Source organism: Scyliorhinus torazame, chromosome 3 (genome assembly GCF_047496885.1).
Source record: "Scyliorhinus torazame isolate Kashiwa2021f chromosome 3, sScyTor2.1, whole genome shotgun sequence".
Lineage (NCBI taxonomy): Eukaryota > Metazoa > Chordata > Chondrichthyes > Carcharhiniformes > Scyliorhinidae > Scyliorhinus > Scyliorhinus torazame.
Genome location: NC_092709.1, coordinates 43,529,813 through 43,550,566, shown reverse-complemented (window position 1 = coordinate 43,550,566; position 20,754 = coordinate 43,529,813).

Sequence of the window (20,754 nt, the reverse complement as noted above, 5' to 3'; positions counted from 1 at the left end):
CTGTGGACAGCAAGGCCCAGACTTTTCAGTCTTTTGGTCTCTCCCTCCCTCTCTCTCTGGGGGGCTGGATTGACCATGTTCTAACCCACTGTGTCGTAGCACAGTGCTGTGGGGAGAAAAGATAGAACAAATTATTAACAGTTTGTACAAACTCATGAAAAATGCAGGCTTAGAAATTTGTTGCCGGCCAGATTTGGGCATAATTGGGTGGGGGAAGGGGAGTGTAAGGAATGATACTCGCCCCCAGATAGTGACACCTAGCATTGTGCCTACTTGTTCCTCGTTGCTAATAAGCTGGTGAACCAGACACACCAAGATAGGCATCTCACTAGTGCCAAGTGAAGGGCAATGAAAGGGGACAGGGAAAGGTGATGCTCAAGTTGTAAAATGGGGCAATCAGGTTGGGACATTGTGGCTAGTGATTGTTGGGGGGGGGGGGAAGGGTGCTGATTAGGAGGGAATGGTGACCACCAGCTTCAGTGTTCTTTGAATAGGGGGAAGGGGAGGAGAAACCCTATTGCTCCCAGGTCTGTATTCAGGTGAGTATGCTTTAAAATTTTACCTGGTTGGAGCATAACAAACGGGTTGGACAAACTAACATTTCAGATTTAATTAGCAAATGGATTCCACAACGGCGACCACAGCCAGGATTTAGATCCTTTACTCTAGTTAGAGGGCTGCTGCTCGTCAGATTTTTGGTCTTTAACTATATGGTGAACGGCACACCTCTTAATATTTCCGTGAATCTCATCCCGCATATTAGAGGCTTAGGAGATCTTTCAATAGGGGCAAGCGGGGGATTTCCTCGATCTAAGCAACAGGAAAACTAAAATTATTCAGAAAGGCTCGGGAAGGGGTTAAAGCATTTACTCTAATATATTGTTCCAATCAAAATACATTTCGGAGCTAGTAAAATGGGCTACTGATTCACGATCACCCATTTCACACTCGTGTACAAAGTTAAAATGACCCTCCTTGCCTTCCCTACTTTTGGAAAAGGGTACAGCGCTGTGGTGCTTGTTTCTACTTCAGTCCAGTATTTCGCTAGCACGAGTAAACAGAGGAAGGTATCACCCCTAATGACTGGTTAAAATTGAATAGGCCCAGGAAAGGAACAGCTGGCAAATTACAAAGCTGTAAAAGAGTTGCTGCAAAAGCAGCTGGAGTTGTTAATCAAACATATAAGATCCACTCTCACTCAGGCTGCTAAATGCAAAAGACCTTACCTCAAAAGGTTGGTTCAAAAATGTGGCTGAATGTTGGAAGCTTCGATGGTTGTCCTTTTGGAAGCTTGAAAGGAAATGCGGTGGCAGAACAGTAAGCCCCACATGCATAAATGGACTGAGCAAGTGGAAAGATTGAAAAAGGTTAAACAAAATAATGTACACAATAAGAGAAAATAATAAGATATAGGCAAAGTAGGAATTGCTATATACATTAATACATCAATGCCAAGAGCTCTCAAAGCAAAACTGGGGAACTAGAATCATTGGTTATAATTTTAAAAATCATGACATAACAGCAGCAACTTAAACATAGGTCAGCATTTGCAATTAAATATTCCAGCTTATAAAATGTTCAGGAGGGGATAGGGAAGGAAGATAAAGAGAAGATATCACAGTCTTAATTAGAAATAGTATTACAGCAGTACATCATCGGAATTTAAATAGCCGAATTATTGAAACAGAATTCCTTTTGACAGAGCTGAAGAAAAGCAAGACATTAATCAGATTACTGAGAGTATATTCTAGACTGTTAAATGGCAGAAAGGAGACGGAGGAAGAAATGTGTACGGTAATTAGAGAGGCATGAATTAATAATAGTTACAATAGTAGGAATTACTTGAAAATAAGATAAGAAATATGTTTGTGAAGTGAAAAGAGGTGGTTTTTTAAAAATAGTGTGTTCAAAACTGATCTCTTGATCAATGTATTGCTGCTCCAACAAGGAGGGAAGCACTATTTGACTTGGATAAAAGCAAAACATTACAGATGCTGGTGATCTAAAATGAAAACAGAACTTTCTGGGAAACCTCAGCAGGTGTGGCAGCATCCGTGGAGACAGAAACAGAGTTAACTTTTGGAGTCCAGTATGACTCTTCTTCGGGTTCTTCTGGCATTTTCTGTTTTTATTTCATTGTTTGACTTGGTCCTGGGTAATGAGCAAGTAAGCAACTAAACATAGAAAAATATTTGGGTTACATTGACCACAATATAGCTAGCTTCTGTGCAATAATATAAAAACGTGAAAAAAGACATAAAGGTATTGCCGTGCAGAAATGTGGGGAAGCGGTGGTGTCGTGGTAATGTACTAGTAATCAGGAGACCCAAAATATTGCTCTGGGGACCTGGGTCCAAATCGCACCAGAGCAAATGGTGAAATTTGAATTCCGTAAAGAAATCTGGAATTAAAAGTCGAAGGATGACCCTGAAAGCGTTGTGGATTGTTGTAAAAACCCATCTGGTTCACTCATCTACTTTTAGGGAAGGAAATCTGCCACCCTTACCTGGTTTGATCTACATGTGACTCCAGACCCTTCGCAATGTGGTTGACTCTTAAATGCCTTCTGAAATGCCTTAGGAAACCATTTAGTTCAAGGGCAATTAGGGATGGGCAATAAATGCTGGCCCAGCCAGCAGCGCCCACAGCCCCTGAAGGAATTTTTAAAAATGCAAGTTATAGTGAGTGAAACAGGACCTCATAGAATCATAGAATCATAGACGTTTACAGCATGGAAACAGGCCCTTCGGCCCAAACAGTCCATGCCGCCCAGTTTTTACCATTAAGCTAGTCCCAGTTGCCCGCACTTGGCCCATAACCCTCTATACCCATCTTACCCATGTAACTATCTAAATGCTTTTTAAAAGACACAATTGTACCCGCCTCTACTACTACCTCTGGCAGCCCATTCCAGACACTCACTACCCTCTGAGTGAAGAAATTGCCCCTCTGGGCCCTTCTGAATCTCTCCCCTCTCACCTTAAACCTATGCCCTCTAGTTTTAGACTCCCCTACCTTTGGGAAAAGATGTTGACTATCTACCTTATCTATGCCCCTCATTATTTTATAGACCTCTATAAGATCACCACTAAGCCTCCTACGCTCCAGGGAAAAAAGTCCCAGTCTATCCAGCCTCTCCTTATAACTCAAACCATCAAGTCCCGGCAACATCCTAGTAAATCTTTTCTGCACTCTTTCTAGTTTAATAATATCCTTTCTATAATAGGGTGACCAGAACTGCACACAGTATTCCAAGTGTGGCCGTACCAATGTCTTGTACAACTTCAACAAGACGTCCCAACTCCTGTATTCAATGTTCTGACCAATGAAACCAAGCATGCCGAATGCCTTCTTCACCACCCTGTCCACCTGCGACTCCACCTTCAAGGAGCTATGAACCTGTACTCCTAGATCTCTTTGTTCTATAACTCTCCCCAACGCCATACCATTAACTGAGTAGGTCCTGGCCTGATTCGATCTGCCAAAATGCATCACCTCACATTTATCTAAATTAAACTCCATCTGCCATTCGTCGGCCCACTGGTCTAATTGATCAAGATCCCGTTGCAATCCTAGATAACCTTCTTCACTATCCACTGTGCCACCAATCTTGGTGTCATCTGCAAACTTACTAACCATGCCTCCTAAATTCTCATCCAAATCATTAATATAAATCACAAATAACAGTGGACCCAGCACCGATCCCTGAGGCACACCACTGGTCACAGGCCTCCAGTTTGAAAAACAACCCTCTACAACCACCCTCTGCCTTCTGTCGTCCAGCCAATTTTGAATCCAATTGGCAACCTCACCCTGGATCCCGTGAGCTTTAACCTTCTGCAACAACCTACCATGCGGTACCTTGTCAAAGGCTTTGCTAAATTCCATGTAGACAACGTCTACTGCACTGCCCTCATCTACCTTCTTGGTCACCCCCTCAAAAAACTCAATCAAATTTGTGAGACATGATTTTCCACGCACAAAGCCATGCTGACTGCCCCGAATCAGTCCTTGCCTCTCTAAATGCTTGTAGATCCTGTCTCTCAGAATACCTTCTAGCAACTTACCTACTACAGACGTTAGGCTCACCGGTCTGTAGTTCCCAGACTTTTCCCTGCTGCCCTTCTTAAACAAGGGCACAACATTCGCCACTCTCCAATCTTCAGGCACCTCACCTGTGGCTGCCGATGATTCAAATATCTCTGTTAGGGGACCCGCAATTTCCTCCCTAGCCTCCCACAACATCCTGGGATACATTTCATCAGGTTCCGGGGATTTATCTACCTTGATGCGCTTTAAGACTTCCAGCACCTCCTCCTCTGTAATATGCACACTTCTCAAGACATCACTATTTATTTCCCTTAGTTTCCTAACATCCATGCCTTTCTCCACCGTGAATACCGATGAGAAATATTCATTCAGGATCTCACCCAACTCTTGTGGCTCTGCACATAGATGTCCTTGTTGATCCTTAAGAGGCCCTACTCTGTCCCTAGTTACTCTTTTCCCCTTTATGTATCTGTAGAATCTCTTTGGATTCTCCCTTGCATTATTTGCCAAAGCAATTTCATGTCCCCTTTTTGCCCTCCTGATTTCCCTCTTAACTCTATTTCGACAATCTCTATACTCTTCAAGGGATCCACTTGATCCCAGTTGCTTATGTACGTCATATGCCTCCTTCTTCTTTTTGACCAGAGTCTCAATATCTCGAGTCATCCAGGGTTCCCTACTTCTACCAGCCTTGCTCTTCACTCGAAAGGGAATGTGCTTACCCTGCACCCTGGTTAACACATTTTTAAAAGCCTCCCATTTACCAGTCGTCCCTTTGCCTGCCAACAGTCTCCCCCAATCTACCTCTGCAAGTTCCTGTCTGATACCATCAAAATTGGCCTTGCCCCAATTAAGAATTCTAACTCTTGGGCCAGACCTATCATTCTCCATAGCTATCTTAAAACTAATGGAGCTATGGTCACTTGTCCCAAAGTGATCCCTCACTAGCACTTCTGTCACTTGCCCTTCCTTATTTCCCAAGACGAGGTCAAGTTTTGCCCCCTCTCTAGTCGGTCCATCCACATACTGAATGAGAAATTCCTCCTGAATACACTCAACAAATTTCCCTCCATCCAAGCCCCTAATACTACCACCCTATTATTCTTGCAGCTATCTGTAATCTCCTTACATATTTGCTCCTCAATTTCCCGCTGACTATTTGGGGGCCTGTAGTACAGTCCTACCAAGGTGATCTCTCCCTTCTTATTTTTCAGTTCCACCCATATAGACTCCGTGGGCGAACCCTCGGATATATCTCCTCTAAGTACTGCCGTGATGTTCTCCCTAATCAAAAACGCCACTCCCCCTCCTCTCTTACCTCCTGTTCTATCCTTTCTATAGCATCTGTACCCCGGAACATTGAGCTGCCAGTCCTGCCCCTCCCTTAGCCATGTTTCAGTCATAGCTATAATATCCCAGTCCCATGTGCCCGTCCATGCCCTGAGTTCATCCGCTTTGCCCGTCAGGCCCCTTGCATTGAAATAAATGCAGTTTAATGTAGACTTTCCTTGCTCTCTGCCCTGCTTTCTCTGGTCATGCTTTACACACTCTCCCTTCCTGCCTTTTGTTTCTGTCCCCACTGACTTCCTACATCGGTTCCCACCCCCCTGCCACATTAGTTTAAACCCTCCCCAACTGCACTAGCAAACACACCCCCGAGAACATTGGTTCCGGTCCCACCCAGATGCAGACCGTCCGATTTGTACAGGTCCCACCTCCCCCAGAACCGGTCCCAATGTCCCAGGAATTTGAAACCCTCCCTCTTGCACCATCTCTCAAGCCACGTATTCATCCTAGCTATCCTGTCATTCCTACTCTGACTATCACGTGGCACTGGTAGCAATCCTGAGATTACTACCTTTGAGGTCCTACTTTTTAGTTTAACTCCTAACTCCCTAAATTCAGCTTGTAGGACCTCATCCCGTTTTTTACCTATATCGTTGGTGCCTATATGCACCACGACAGCTGGCTGTTCACCCTCCCCCTCCAGAATGCCCTGCAGCCGCTCCGAGACATCCTTGACCCTTGCACCAGGGAGGCAACATACCAACCTGGATTCTCGTTTGCGTCCGCAGAAACGCCTGTCTATTCCCCTTACAATTGAATCCCCTATCACTATAGCTCTGCCACTCTTTTTCCCGCCCATCTGTGCAGCAGAGCCAGCCACGGTGCCATGAACCTGGCTGCTGCCACCTTCCCCTGGTGAGCCATCTCCCCCAACAGTTTCCAAAACGGTAAATCTGTTTTGGAGGGAGATGACCGCAGGGGATCCCTGCACTGCCTTCCTACCCTTCCTCTGTCTGTTGGTCACCCATTCCCTATCTGCCTCAGTAATTTTAATCTGCGGTGTGACCAACTCACTGGATGTGCTATCCACAACTTCCTCAGCATCGCGGATGCTCCAAAGTGAGTCCATCCGCAGCTCCAGAGCCGTCAAGCGGTCTAACAGGAGCTGCAGTTGGACACACTTCTTGCAGATGAAGGAGTCAGGGACACCAGAAGGGTCCCTGACTTGCCACATCTTCTTCAGGTTAAATGGAGGAAAGGTGTACAGATAGAAGTGTAGATCAGCCATGGGAAATATTTAAACAGGAGCTGGGAAGGATACAAATCAATTACATTCCAATAAGGAAAAAGGGAAATGTACTAAAGGGTGGAGTTTTGTGGACATCTATAGCATCCATCTCTTTGACAAAGATCTCAATTACAATCTGTGTTTCTTCTCTGTGTAACCGATTGGAGGCACTTTCTCTTCCAACTTCAATAAGCTTGGTGAATGGTTGCAGACAAGTTTAAGGCAGGTTTTACTGAGCTCATTGGTATCAATAGGTCTGTTTTTCCACTGGTTAGTGGTCATGAATAATCAGTGCTGAATACCAGTGACATGGCAGGATAGTAGCATATGTATGTGCACGCATGTTGCAGAAGGGGTTCAAGAAGGAATGTTCACATGGCAACATTGGAGGTTGCAGAGTACAATAGATCCAATGCAGGCGTTAGACACCCTGAAGTGAGAACTACCTCAGTGTCAATTTTTGAAATCAGTAACTAACACCCTTTTTCACACTTGCCACTCAGGTAGCACTTAGAAGAAGCACAAGATTGGATTTAAGAGTTCATGTTTCGCACATTGGCACCAAAGTGAAACATGTTGGTAAGAGGCAGTGGGCACATAATCACACACAAGGGCAATTAGGATTGGGCAATAAATGCTGACCTGGCCAGCGATGCCCACATCCTGAGAAAAATTAATTAAAAAAAAAATTCAGACAAACACATACTTGCGGATATTCACCTGAACAGATGCATATACAAAGATAGCATGAGTTAAGAATAAAATGCTGGCACTATTTTTTTTGGTATGGATATATGTATTTTTAAAGATATGGAAAGAATATTGTTGAAAAGAAAGACATGCTATTGGGGTTTTTAATCTTGCACTCATTGGGACAAATTCAAGAATGCCAAATGATCCCAACTTTTGCTGGGCTCCAGGTTTCCATGACTGGATTCTCTATGTGTACACTTTGTTCTTTCAAAGGGTCAGGTCAGAATTTAGCATGTGTGTTGAAGTACCAACCACCTCTTTCCTGTGCTTCAGTGAGTTATTGTCCCACTTCCTCCTGGTCACTTGGAGGATGACTTTTGCTTAGCAGTGTAGTCTTGTATTTTCTTCCTGCCAAGAACTCTGCAGGTGATTTCATATCAGCTTTGACAATGAGGCAAAGTTTGGATCTTCCTTTGTCTCTTTACATTTCACAAGGTTGACTATCTGGATGTGGTTTTTCTATAAGCCTGTGTGTCCTTGAGGGTTCTATGGTGATGAAGTGACGATGTTAACTTAACTTCCTTGGATATGAACAGAGTGCCATTGTCACATATTAATCTTTCAGTAACCCCTTGCTCAGCAAACAGACCTCGTACTGCTGAGATGATAGTTATAGCTCTGAACCCTTTCACCTTCTGGATAAAAGGGGATTTGCAGTAGTAATCTGTGCCTGTGGGATACCACTCTTGATTGTGTGTGAATAAATCGACTCCCATAGTGTGCCATCGTCTGGGTGGTACCTCAGTTGCTATCATCTCCACTTTCTGCTGTGTATTCCTGTACATCAGGGTGTGCAGAACCCTGGATTAGTTGATCTGTCAGCCTTTCATTTGCGTCCTCAAACTTATATTTTCTAGCTGTACTTTTAATCTTGTTACATAGTTATCAATAGATTTGCCTAATTCCTGTCTGAAGCCTTGAAATTTGTACCAGTAGATCTGATGATTCGATTTGGGCTGCAGATGGGTGTTGAGTCTTTTAAGAATGTTCTCTCGGCTTTTGCTGTCCTCTTCAGTAAACTCTTAGCTGGTAAGTAAATTAAATCCTTTATGATTAAATGAGGAAGGGCATTGGAGGTAGGGTGGATGTATGTGGGAAGAAGCTGGACTAGAGGGAAAAAGACAAGGAGAGATCGGAAGAAAGCAGTTCCACGGCAAGAACAGGTTGAAATGATGGGTCTGCCAGGGCAGTTCTATTTATGGACATTGGGAAGGTGGTAGGAGAAAGACATGAGGTTGGAGGCCTCGTAACCTCCAAGTAGAAGAACGCCATGAGGTTGGAGACCTCGTAACCTCAAACCACAGCTTGCTCCTACCTCATCCCCAATATCTTTATTTTACTGGTTACTGTCGCTTAGCTGATGTGGGTGAATGACATGGGGCGAAACAGAGGGATCGTGACCAAAAACAAAGGGGCCAGTTTCATCACCATCATCATTTTCCTCCCTCTCCTCTGCTTCATCACACTTCAAAGAAGCTGTTAGGTTAGAATTCACTATCACCACCCAAAGGTTAGAATTCACTATCACCACCCAAAAAGATGGAGGAAGAATTAAATGCCAATAATTTTCATCGATCAAAATGAAAATTGGGAGAGATGCAAGAAGAACTTTGACAAAGGGTCATCTGGACTCGAAACTACAGATGCTGCCAGACCTGCTGAGATTTTCCAGCATTTTCTCTTTGGTTTCAGATTCCAGCATCCGAAGTAATTTGCTTTTATGCAAGGAGAACTGTTGACTTGCTACAGCCCATTTCATACTACTGTACAGAGTCAAACCTAAAATTGATAAGTCCACCAAAATAATTTCTGTGAGCACAAATGAATCTAATGGCCTTTCTCATCCATGGCACGGCAAAAGATAATTGACTTACTTCGAACATTGAAGATGCATTCTGAAGATTCAGCCACTTCTACCCTGTGGCTCTCACCATTCCATTTAATTCTCCTCTGTTACTTACCTGATGGGCTGACAGATGATTGAACGGCACTGAGAGGGGAATGTGCAGCAGGCAGTGAGACGTTAGGAACCAGAGACGGCCCAAGCCAGCCTTGCCTCTTGGACGGACACAGATTCCCGGCAGCACCTGAGCCTGAAGGAAGCTGCACGCAATTAAAGTTACCATTTTGATTTCAAGCGTTAATAATTCTCCTGTTACTTCCCAGCAAGCCTTTCACTTCAGTCACAGTAACAGCTTCAGGTCTTTATCAGAGAAATTAAAGACTGTGCCTGGTTGCTGTCCGTGGCATGTTGGTGTTCATTGGGAATGCTTCAAATCTTTGGGCATCTGGAAGTGTTGCTACTGCTCCTGTGTTTTTAGAGTAGATAAATGGTAAATATTCAGTGGAATTGAACATGTTGACAGATGTACTCACAGAACTCACACACTGCTTTTTCCTCTGTGGAGCAGATGCCACTTTAAGTTGCTACAGGCTTTTAAAGGTTCCAGCAACAAATTTACTCCCCCGCTGGGAACACAATTCCTGCTAGGAATTCCTGCTAGGCTCCCCCCTCTCCCCGACCTGTCCATGATTATTAGCTGACCTTGTGAGTTCCAGCAGAGCCAACGGCGCACATCACTGACAAGTGAAAGTCCCACCTGGCCTTGTTGTCAGCCCGACCTTCCTTCAAGCCCTGAGGGCATTCAGGACCACTATCATTGGTGCCCCTTGAGGAATGCCTATTCCGCAACTAGATTGTATACTTTTTGTTTGCCTTTAAATCCATTCATGCTGAACCAAACAGTGGCAAGCACATTAAAATTTAAACTAAACAACTAACCACTGGCTGTCTGAGGCCTGCCTGACTAAATTTTCCGGTGGACCCAAAATGGAAAGCTAGCATTCTCATGGATTAATTTTCAGATGCCAATTTGGATTAAGTAGCAAAACATATAGCTCTTGAGGGATCACTGGAGGTTGGTTTAAACATATCGCAGGTAAGTTGTGAAAATAAATAGAGTGGGATTCAGCCTGGTTGTGGTAAACCACTGTTGCACTAGGTGATGTATGGTGGGACCTGTATTACAGGTACATAGTATAAATGTGTGTGTCCTCCATGCTGCAGCCATTTCGCCAGCTGCTGTGGGAGGCCACGCATCTTAGAGCAATAAAGCCTCAGTTATATCCAACTCAAGTCTTTGTGCAATTGATCGTGCATCACTGGTCTCGAAAGTTTTCTGACTGATGCCCCTTAGGATTGCCTTCCACTCCCTTTAAGAGAATACTTCAGGCTGAATTGAAAGTGCGGTGGAGCCGATGGATCTCCTACCCTCGCCCCCACCCCTCCGCCTCCCTAGTGGCAGCCTCCCCTCCGTGCTTCTTAAACACAAGCAACTCAATGGCCAGTTTCAAGTGCATCCTGGGCACAAGATTGTTCAGGTCTGTCAGCTCACGAATGATACACTCACTCCGCTCGATGCCTGCTCCAAATTAACAATTGTCACCAATGTGCTTGCAGCATTCCAAGCATAAATTCCTAAATTAATAAGGAGTATGGGTCTGGCTGAAAATATGGGCAGCACGGTAGCACAGTGGTCAGCACTGATGCTTCACAGCGCCAGGGACCCGGATTCGATTCCCGGCTTGGGTCACTGCCTTTTCGGAATCTGCACGTTCTCCCCGTGTCTGCGTGGGTTTCGTTTGGGTGCTCTCGTTTACTCCAACAAGTCCCGAAAGACATGCTTGTTAGGTGAATTGGACTTTCTCAATTCTCCCTCTGTGTACCCGAACAAGCGTCGGAGTGTGGCGACTAGGGGATCTTCACAGTAACTTCGTTGCAGTGTTAATGTAAGCCTACTTGTGACAATAGTAAAGATTATTATGCATAGTCTGAGCAAGACCTATATGTAAATCTGATTGACAAGGTGAGGGAGATGGCCCGGTCTTCTGAAGGGTCATGTGACCCGCTCATCCAATCAGTAGTTCACACGCGGAATCGGCGAGCGGAGCATGCGGGCTTTTGTTGAGCTCAATCCAGCAGGCAGACTGGCAGCATCTTGGCTGCGCTACTCTGTGCATAGCATGCTGCGTAAATTCTGGTGGAGCCAGGTTACTGCAGGCCGAAAGGCCCTTTCCTCCTCTCTTATAGTCTCAAAATGAATTATTTCCTTAAACCTTAAATGTGGAGGTCAATTCAAACGTACAACAATCTGTTCCAATTCAAGGCTTAAGTACTGAATATCTTTATTTTGCATAAATCTGAAGCACAGTGAATAAAAGCTTGCCAAAAGAGGTTGGCATATCATGGCATGGTAAGGAAACTGCTCAGCGAAAAAATGTGTAGCTCAACTTGATGTGATGAATTAATAGCCTTGTTCATGACACATGGAAAACACCTTTCCTCTTCAAAAAAAAGCAGATATAATTCACTAATTCCTGGCTCTGAGATTTGGCTTTCAACTTTAATGAAACCTTAGCACAATAGCTGCTTTTTTATTCGCTGTTTCTTAATTCAAGGTTGCACATACTTAACCATTTCCCTTAAGTATGTAGAATAGAGATGATGGAGGGTTCAGGGACGGAGCCAGGATTAATTGACAACGCCTCGCTGTCCGCAAGAAAACTTTCTTCACCCGACATCTTTTTTGCTCCTATAATTACTTTAATTTCTGGTTTGCTCCTATCCACCTATCTCCCACTGGTAATTTGCAGATGTTTGTAATTAGTATCTGCCTTGAGAAATTATTTATGTTAGTAGATGAGTGACCAAGGACTATAATTATAAAATTAACCCTAGAATTATCAACAGCCAGCCTTGTTGCATCATTTCCTGTCTTGCAGTTGCTGTTTTGACTTTAACAGCAAACCTGACTGTGTGCAGTAACTCCCAAAGCTATGCTAAACGCAGGTCTGTTTTTGCCAATACGTGTATATTCTGGCACAGAAATGCTCTGCTCAGGTTGGGAGTCTCTGTTCCAGTTCTGAAACAACACAGATGATGCAGGCTTCTGCCAAACACACGTTGCCCATCCATTATATTCGATTCAGGAATGAACAATCATTCTGCTCTTGAATAAAGAGCGTTCCTTCCCTCTCAAATGAAAAAGAAACCTTGTGTGAGGGTTTCCCTTAACGTTCCAAATGGGAACCTGCACAGCATAATGCCGTACTGTGAGCGCCGCACAGACCAAGACTGAATCAATCTATTATCTGTGCTGATACAAGAGACAAATTACTGTGGAGGCTGGAAATCTGGGATCTAAGCAGAAAATGCTGGAAAGACTCAGCCTGTCAGCCTGTGGAGAGAGAACAACAGTGAACATTCCAGCCTTGTGAACTAGAAAACATTACAAAAGGAAAAAGAATGCAGATGCTGGACGTCTGAAATTGAAAATGAAAAGGTCGGGCAGCAACTGAGGAGAGAGGAACAAAGTTCAAGGGTGGAATTTAATGCTCTCTGGGGCAGGCTGTGAGGTGAGGGGCCTGTTTAAGCGGGTCGGAAGGTGCAGGTTGGAAAGCCTGTTGTCATGATATCCATATCAGCATATCATGGTGCATTCACACACACACTGATGGACAGGTAGTTGGACCAACCAGCACACACATAATATCGCAGCCAATCACCAGTGAGAGCACACGCACTATAAAACAGGGAACACCACAGTCCCCGCTCATTCTACCAGGAGATAGCTCAGAGCACAGAGCTCACAGCGCGCCACTCAGACATAGACCATGTGCTGAGTGCCTCACTAAGATAGTGATAGGTCTGGGTCCACAGGTTAGCTGGTGAAGCACGTACCCAAGCCAGCAGTTAGTAGTTGTTGAGACAATAAAACAGAGTTGTACCATCTACAGCCGTGTTGGATCATTTGTGCATCAGAACACCCAACACGACACCTGTCACCTTCTTGATACCCACTAATTAATTCAGGGGGGGGGAGAAGGTCGAGATTGGCCTTGCCACCATATAATTACTGAGGCCCTTAAGTGACCCAGCTGCTGGTATTTTACCAGCAACAGCGGGTGTGGGGTGTCCACGCCACACGGACATGCTGCTGTACATGCCCTGGCTACTTCCCTGTGGACTGGTGGGGTCCTCCTGTGTAGACACCTTGAGTTCAACAGATGGCTCCACTGGAGGAGAGGGCCACCTCCATAGGAAGGCCACCCCCAAGCCTCCACCGGCCTCCACACTGACTCACCCTTCCACACCTCACTAGGGCCTGCCTTACATGCTCCGATGAGGCTGTCCCAATTACCTGGGCTTTACAGCCTCCAAGGTTGCCCCTCATCCTGGGCTTCCTGCAGTACCAGCACTAGCCATTGTTCTCAGGATCACTACTGGATCTGCAGAGTTTCCAGGGCTTCTGATTGGCCCAGTAGGGCCTTGGAATCTCATTGCCAGGCAAGTTGGTTGGGGATCTAATGTCATCGGTGCTCCCAGAAAAGGGACCAGATGGGTTGCTACTGGTTCTCTGGCAGTCGGATGAGGCCAGGACCTCAGCCATTAAGTTCAGCCCAATGTTTCATTTGGAAGCCTGCCTGCCCCAGTTGGCACCCCACATACTGCTTCGTGTAAAGATGGTCGAGTGTATCTCAACTCTGTTGCAAGTGGATCACTCTTTGTCTGGGACACCATGGGCTCCTAAACCCAGAGGACATTGGCTAAGAGCTACTCAATAGTCAGAGCAGGGATCTAAGAAGCCTGCCTCTAAGCCCCACTGAAACTACAGGGTTTGCACCATGCAGAAATGCCCGCAAAAGTAAGAGGAAAGATTTTTATTTGCACGTATGGATACACATTTGGGTATGTTCGTTATGCCTTTTATTTGGGGCAGGTAAATATTGTTTTGTACCACTTTTCATCTTGCCCCTCAAGATTGCGACCCGGCATGTGGCCCTTTCCATTGTTTGATGATGAATGAGAAGACATGAATTGATGGTGTCGAAGAGGGGAGTGTAAAAAGGTTACTTGGTTGTTCTTAGGACTGCTTTACCTTTGTAGAAAAGGGAGAAGGAGGTAACATTTCCCTTGACATGAAACTCTGAGTGAACCTCAAATTGACGAGGGCATCTCAGGCAGCAATGCATGGTGGTGGTGGTGGTGCACTGCTCTCATCGCCTGCCTCCTCCTCTTTCTCCTCAGATGAGGCTCTACACTCTGATCTTCTGGCAGGTTTAACCTCACTGCTGGACCATCTCATACCGAGTCCAGCACCCCGTGACCATTCTGGAATTCTCACCTGGTGCATATTAAAAGATGCCTCCAGAACTGGCCAGACCCCTGCAGCATGACCCCAGAATGCCAATGCCTTTCTGACGGCACACCAGATGGTCATATTGCATTCCAGTTGCATAGCTTCTGGAATCCATTTCTCAGGTTTTTGAGCGATGTTATCAGCATCATTTTGGATGGATATCCTCTATCTCTGAGCAGCTTAATGGTAACTTTGATCCTCGGTGCAAAGTTGTCTTGGAGGATGGAGCACCTCAGGGTGAAGGCTCCACGCCTAGGAATCTAGTGCGTATCTGCGAGAAGATCTGCGGTTGCACACCAGATGCACATTGATGGGGGGGGAAACCCTGTGGCTGATGAATGCTCTGCCTCCTTGGGTGGTCAAAGTGCCTTAATTGCCACATGAGTGCAGGAATTACCGCACTGCCACCCGTGTGAAACCAGCCAGAACCACAAACCCGAGTGCCCACTCATTCTGGTTGCCATCATTACTGGCAAAATTGACATAATAAGCGGTCCTGCCAAACAAACCACCAGTCACTCGTCTTTTGAGTTTGCGTGTTGCTGACTGTGACACACTGAAATTCTCTCCACTAAATTCCAGGAAGGATTCAGGGACAAAGAAATGATGAGGGCAGCAGTGATTTTGACAGGCACTTTATGCATGGCCACAAGTTCCAGCTGGCAGCAGGGCTTGTACCAACAGGCTGAAAATGTCTGCTGGCACCTTACTTAAGACCTTGAGTCTCGTGAGACATTGGTGTTCAGCTATGTTGTGGAAGCCATTCCTCTGCCCATAGACCCTTTGTGTCAGGTATGGTCTCCTGTGAGCTATTCCTTTCTACAGCATCATTCAATGCTGTCGGGCTACACATCCAGTCTATAGCTGTATATGATACGACTATCCTGATCTGATAGATCAGAGCCTCAAATTACAGAGTAGACCTCCCACGGGTTCGTTTCGGGCCTTGGGTGACTGTATGTGTGGAGTTTGCACCTTCTGCCCATGTCATGTGGGTTTCCTCCGGGTGCTCTGATTTCCTCCCACAGTCCAAAGATGTGCAGGTTAGGTGGACTGGCCATGCTAAATTGCCCCTTAGTGTCCAAAGGTGGGGTTACGGGTGTAGGGAGTGGGCCTGGTTTCTGGTGCTCATTCAGAGGGGTGGTGCGGACTCGATGGGCCTAATAGCCTCCTTCTGCACTGTAGGGAATCCATGAGACCCCCAAATATGGACTCTAAAATGCCGATGAAATCTCCAAAGTTTGTAAGGTTACTCTCAAGTGAACAGAACCTTCCCCAAAAGCAGCAAATAAAACGACTAGCCATGAACACCTTTCCCTGGATGTGTTTGATTCCTTTAATTGCCACTGCGTACTCCAGTTATTTTCACGGGCAAGTTTCAGGAAGTTGTGAGTAGAGAGGTGGCGTGGATTTTACTCCAACCCATTGGCGTTGAAATGCATGGATAAGAAAATGAAACAGAGTGTAAAGCAGTGGCAGATCCTCTGCCGTCAGATTCTCAGCAGGTGTATTGAATTAAAATTGAACCCTGTGTTTTGCACATTAACATGCACACAGATTGCATCTATGCATAAATAATATCCTCTCTGGTGTGTCTATGAACTCTATATCTACTGAACAGCAATGTTTTTTGTCAGGCTTTACCGTGGAGTTTTTTCGTACAGTAGAACAAGCTAATAAAGCCAGTAATGAGTTTCAAAATCTCTGAACATGCCACCTTTCCACAGGGACGAGGCAGATGCCATTGCACGCACATTGGAAATAAATGAGAATCTGTCCAGACTAATGCTCAATCCACCTTAATTTCAAGGCTGTGCCATCGACATTGCAGTGAGATGGCTTAATAGGGATCAGATTGATTATAACCAGAGAGAATTGCAAACCTTGGATAGCAACTGGTAGCCGGTGATACCTGCTCCTGGGGCACGCTGAGTTAATTTGCTCGGCAGAATGTAACATTACACAGCTTTGCATCTGTGAATATAACTGCACCTGGACAGCAGAGCACCAGAGCAAGTATGAGAGTAATGTAGCAACACATCTTAAGTGCTATAACAATGTTGTGCGGGCAGTAAGTGGCTGCTTATCCTGTACTGAAGTGGCTTCACATATAAACTGGAACGTTCAGTATATCTTGGCATGATTGAGGGCAAGAGGGGACTTATATATGGGGCAGCACGGTAGCATAGTGGTTAGCATGGTTGCTCCACCGCTCCAGGGTCCCAGGTTCGATTCCCGGCTTGGGCCACTGTCTGTGCGGAGTCTGCACGTTCTCCCTGTGTCTGCGTGGGTTTCCTCCGGGTGCTCCGGGTTCCCTCCACAGTCCAAAGGTGTGCAGCTTAGGTGGATTGGCCACGCTAAATTGCCCTTAGCTAAGGCGGGGTCACTGTTTTACGGGGATAGGGAGGTGTGGGCTTAGGTAGGGTGTTCTTTCCAAGAGCTGGTGCAGACTCGATGGGCCGAATGGCCTCCTTCTGTACTGTAAATTCTATGATTCTATGACAACCTCCTGCGTTCCTACAGTTTTCAATTTTAACCAGCTCTACTGAGAAGATAGGAAGGACATCAGCCAGTTACTGGCAGAATCCATCTTTAAATATGCGGTTTCGGGTTTGACTGCTATTTTAGCCATGAGCCTGGGTGGGGAAATCATTATACCTCACCAACTAGGTCCAGCACACAGGAAGAAGTCCAAAGATGTGCAGATTAGGTGATTGGTACCTGTGGTGGTATGTATTAGGGGTAGTACGGTACCTGTGATGCCGAGAGGCTATTGGTTGACAGACACTGGGTCCTGGTTGGATCTGCCGCCTGCTGGCTCCACCCAGTAAGGCGGAGTATAAGAGCCCGGGTTCTCCCAGCAGCCGCATTCTGTAACTGAGCCTCGATTGACTTCATCACTTCTCGACTCGTGAGTAATTGATTGTGCTACAGCACCTTACTGAAACTTTCTGAAACTTCCCATTGTAGGTGGATTGGCCAGGCTAAATTGCCCCTTAAGCGTCCAAAGGTGTGCAGGTTAGGTGGGGTTGCGATGATAGAGCAGGGATGTAGGCCTAGGTGGGGTTGTCTTTCGGACAGTGAGTGCAGATTCGATGGGCCACATGGTCTCCTTCTGCATTGTGGGGATTCTAAGGGGATTTGGAACTAGAAGAAGCCCAAAGGTACATCTTCATAACATTTTCTCTTTTGCCTTTCTTGTGGGGTATAAAGGACTTTCCTCATACTTGAATTCAACAAAAAAGTTTTGAAGTTCATGTGGTGGATTTCCCAAAGAGTTTCCTGCCGACCGCTGGCGAGTTCCTCACCATGTTCAAACAACACTCTTGGGCCCTGGGGAGTTTCTCACCAGTTTAGCCCACACTGAGAGTGGGATTCTCCGACTGTGTTCACCCGGCGACCGGAGAATCCTGCCCGAGGTCAATGGATTTTTCCATTGTCGGCGTCTCATCCATGGCGTTCTTGAGGCGTGCAGGGCGGAAGAATCCAGCCCTTATAATTATTTTCAGCACTGGAGGTCTGAACTCAGAGATTGGGCCGCCATTTTGAAAGGAGCCCCGATCTCTAAGTGAGCTTGTGGGCCCCCCACAGACCCCACCCATGGGTAATGTAACCCCCCCCCCCACACACATGGGCATTACCCCACAACACTGCCCCCCCCCTCCCAAGTGAGGACACTATGCTATGGGGTCCCTTGGGGTCCCCCACCTCAGGCCCCCCCACACACCCCTTTACAGGTACCACTCCAGGACCCCCACCCATAACCATCCCACAACCTCCCAGAGGCCCCTGCTGACCTGCCATGCAGCCCCCTACCCTTCAAACCCCCTTCCACCCTCGTTTCATGGGCATGGTTCCAAGGACCCTTGCAGTGCCACCCTGGCACCTTGGAAGTGCCAGGATGGCAGTGTCAAAGTACCAGCTGGGCAGTGCCAAGGTGCCCATATTCCAAGGGCACTACCCCTGGCCATCCAGGAGCCTCTGATGGCTCAGCAGACATCCTGCGTGCTATTCCGCTTGGTCCATGTTTGTGTGTTCACCAGAACTGAATGGTGCCCAGTTGCGGTCTCGCTGGGGAGGCGGTAGATCCTGGGTAGGCTTGCCTAAGTAGGTTGAGTACCTACTTAGGCGCGCACCATTTGATCACACTACCTTTGGGTGGGATTCTGATTTTGATGCCTCCCGGGTATATCACACGAGGCGTAAAGACTGCCGGGGAGCCCGCGGGATGCCTTTCCCGAGATCTACTGGCCATGTTCCGATCTTCTACTTCAACGACATCTCCCCGCACTATCCCCATATACCTTGCTGTCATTGGTATCCATCAACTTCTACTTTGAACAGACCTAATGCCTGAGCTTCCACACCTCTCAAGGGTAGAGAATTCCAAAGATTCATCTTCCTCTGACTGTTGAAATTCCTCCTATCTCAGTCCTAAATGGCCTCCTTTTTATTTTGGGACTGTGCCCCCTGCTATTGGACTAACCCAATGAGGGAAAACATCCTTCCTGCATCCACCTTGTCGAGGCCTTTAAAAGTTTTGTATACTTCAGTCAAATAATAATAATCTTTATTGTCACAAGTAGGCTTACATTAACACTGCAATGAAGTTACTGTGAAAAGCCCCGAGTTGCCACATTCCGGCCCCTGTTCGGGTACACGGAGGGAGAATTCAGAATGTCCAAATTACCTAACAGCACGTCTTTCAGGACTTGTGGGAGGAAACACAGACTCGGGGAGAATGTGCAGACTCCACACAGACAGTGATCCAAGCCGGGAATGGAACCTGCATGGGTGCTCCGTTTTCCTCCCACCGTCCAAAGATGTGCAGGTTAGGTGGATTGGCCGTGATAAATTAGTGTCCAAAATTGCCCTTAGTTTTGGGTGGGGTTACTGGGTTATGGGGATAGGGTGGAGGTGTGGGCTTGGGTAGGGTGCTCTTTCCAAGAGCCGATGCAGACTCGATGGGCCAAATGGCCTCCTTCTGCACTGGAATTTCTATGATTTTATGAAGCGACAGTGCTAACCACTGTGCTGCCTGCTGCCCAGATCACCTCTCAGTCTTCTAAACTCTAGAGAATATAAGCCCAGCCTCCTCAACCTTTCCTCATTATGTGGAGATGCCGGCGTTGGACTGGGGTGAGCACAGTAAGAAGTCTTACAACTCTAGGTTAAAGTCCAACAGGTTTGTTTCGATATCACTAGCTTCCGGGGCGCTGCTCCTTCCTCAGGTGAATGAAGAGGTATGTTCCAGAAACATATATATGGACAAATTCAAAGATGCCAGACAATGCTTGGAATGCGAGCATTAGCAGGTGATTAAATCTTTCCTCATTATGACACTGAACACATATTCTGAAAGTCACAGCGATTGGCACTTTCCTCCTTTATCGGTCTCACCATTCCATTTACTGGTTTTCTGTCCCATCTCTTCAATCCTCGTCTGGTCCAGTAACAGATTCAGATCTGTCTGGGAGAGTATTCCAGGACGGGTAGCCTGTCTGGGAGAGTATTCCAGGACGGGTAGCCTGTCTGGGAGAGTATTCCAGGACGGGTAGCCTGTCTGGGAGAGTATTCCAGGACGGGTAGCCTGTCTGGGAGAGTATTCCAGGACGGGTAGCCTGTCTGGGAGAGTATTCCAGGACGGGTAGCCTGTCTGGGAGAGTATTCCAGGACGGGTAGCATTATAGCCTAGGCCTCTGCTGCCCTGGGCTACCCTTCCCCAACCCTGGGCGCAATTCTCCCATCGGAGGCCGTTCCCAGCCCCCTATTCTCCCGCCCCCGGATATGCTGTCCCTTTCCCCCCTGCCTCCCAAAATCGGACACCGTAGTCCTCGGCACTCGGATGCCAGCTACCCCACACGGGAAGGTGATGAAATGTCCGTGACGAACGCTGTGACCACCGGAGTGCATGGTTCAGCTATAGCCATGAGTCAGACCTTGGCTGGCGAATCTGAGCTTACAGCTCATCGCAGAGCGGGATGTCATCATTCAACATGGCACTGATCACACCCGCTTACACAATCATCAATGTTGTGCAATCCCGTAGTGCCGCAGTGGTAAGGTGATGTGGAATTGCTGCCGTGAACGCACCAGTTGTGGTCTGCGGTGCGTGGGGGGGGGGGGGGGTGGGGGTGCAGTGTGGTGCCCTTGTGCAGGACTGGCGGTGCAAGTGGC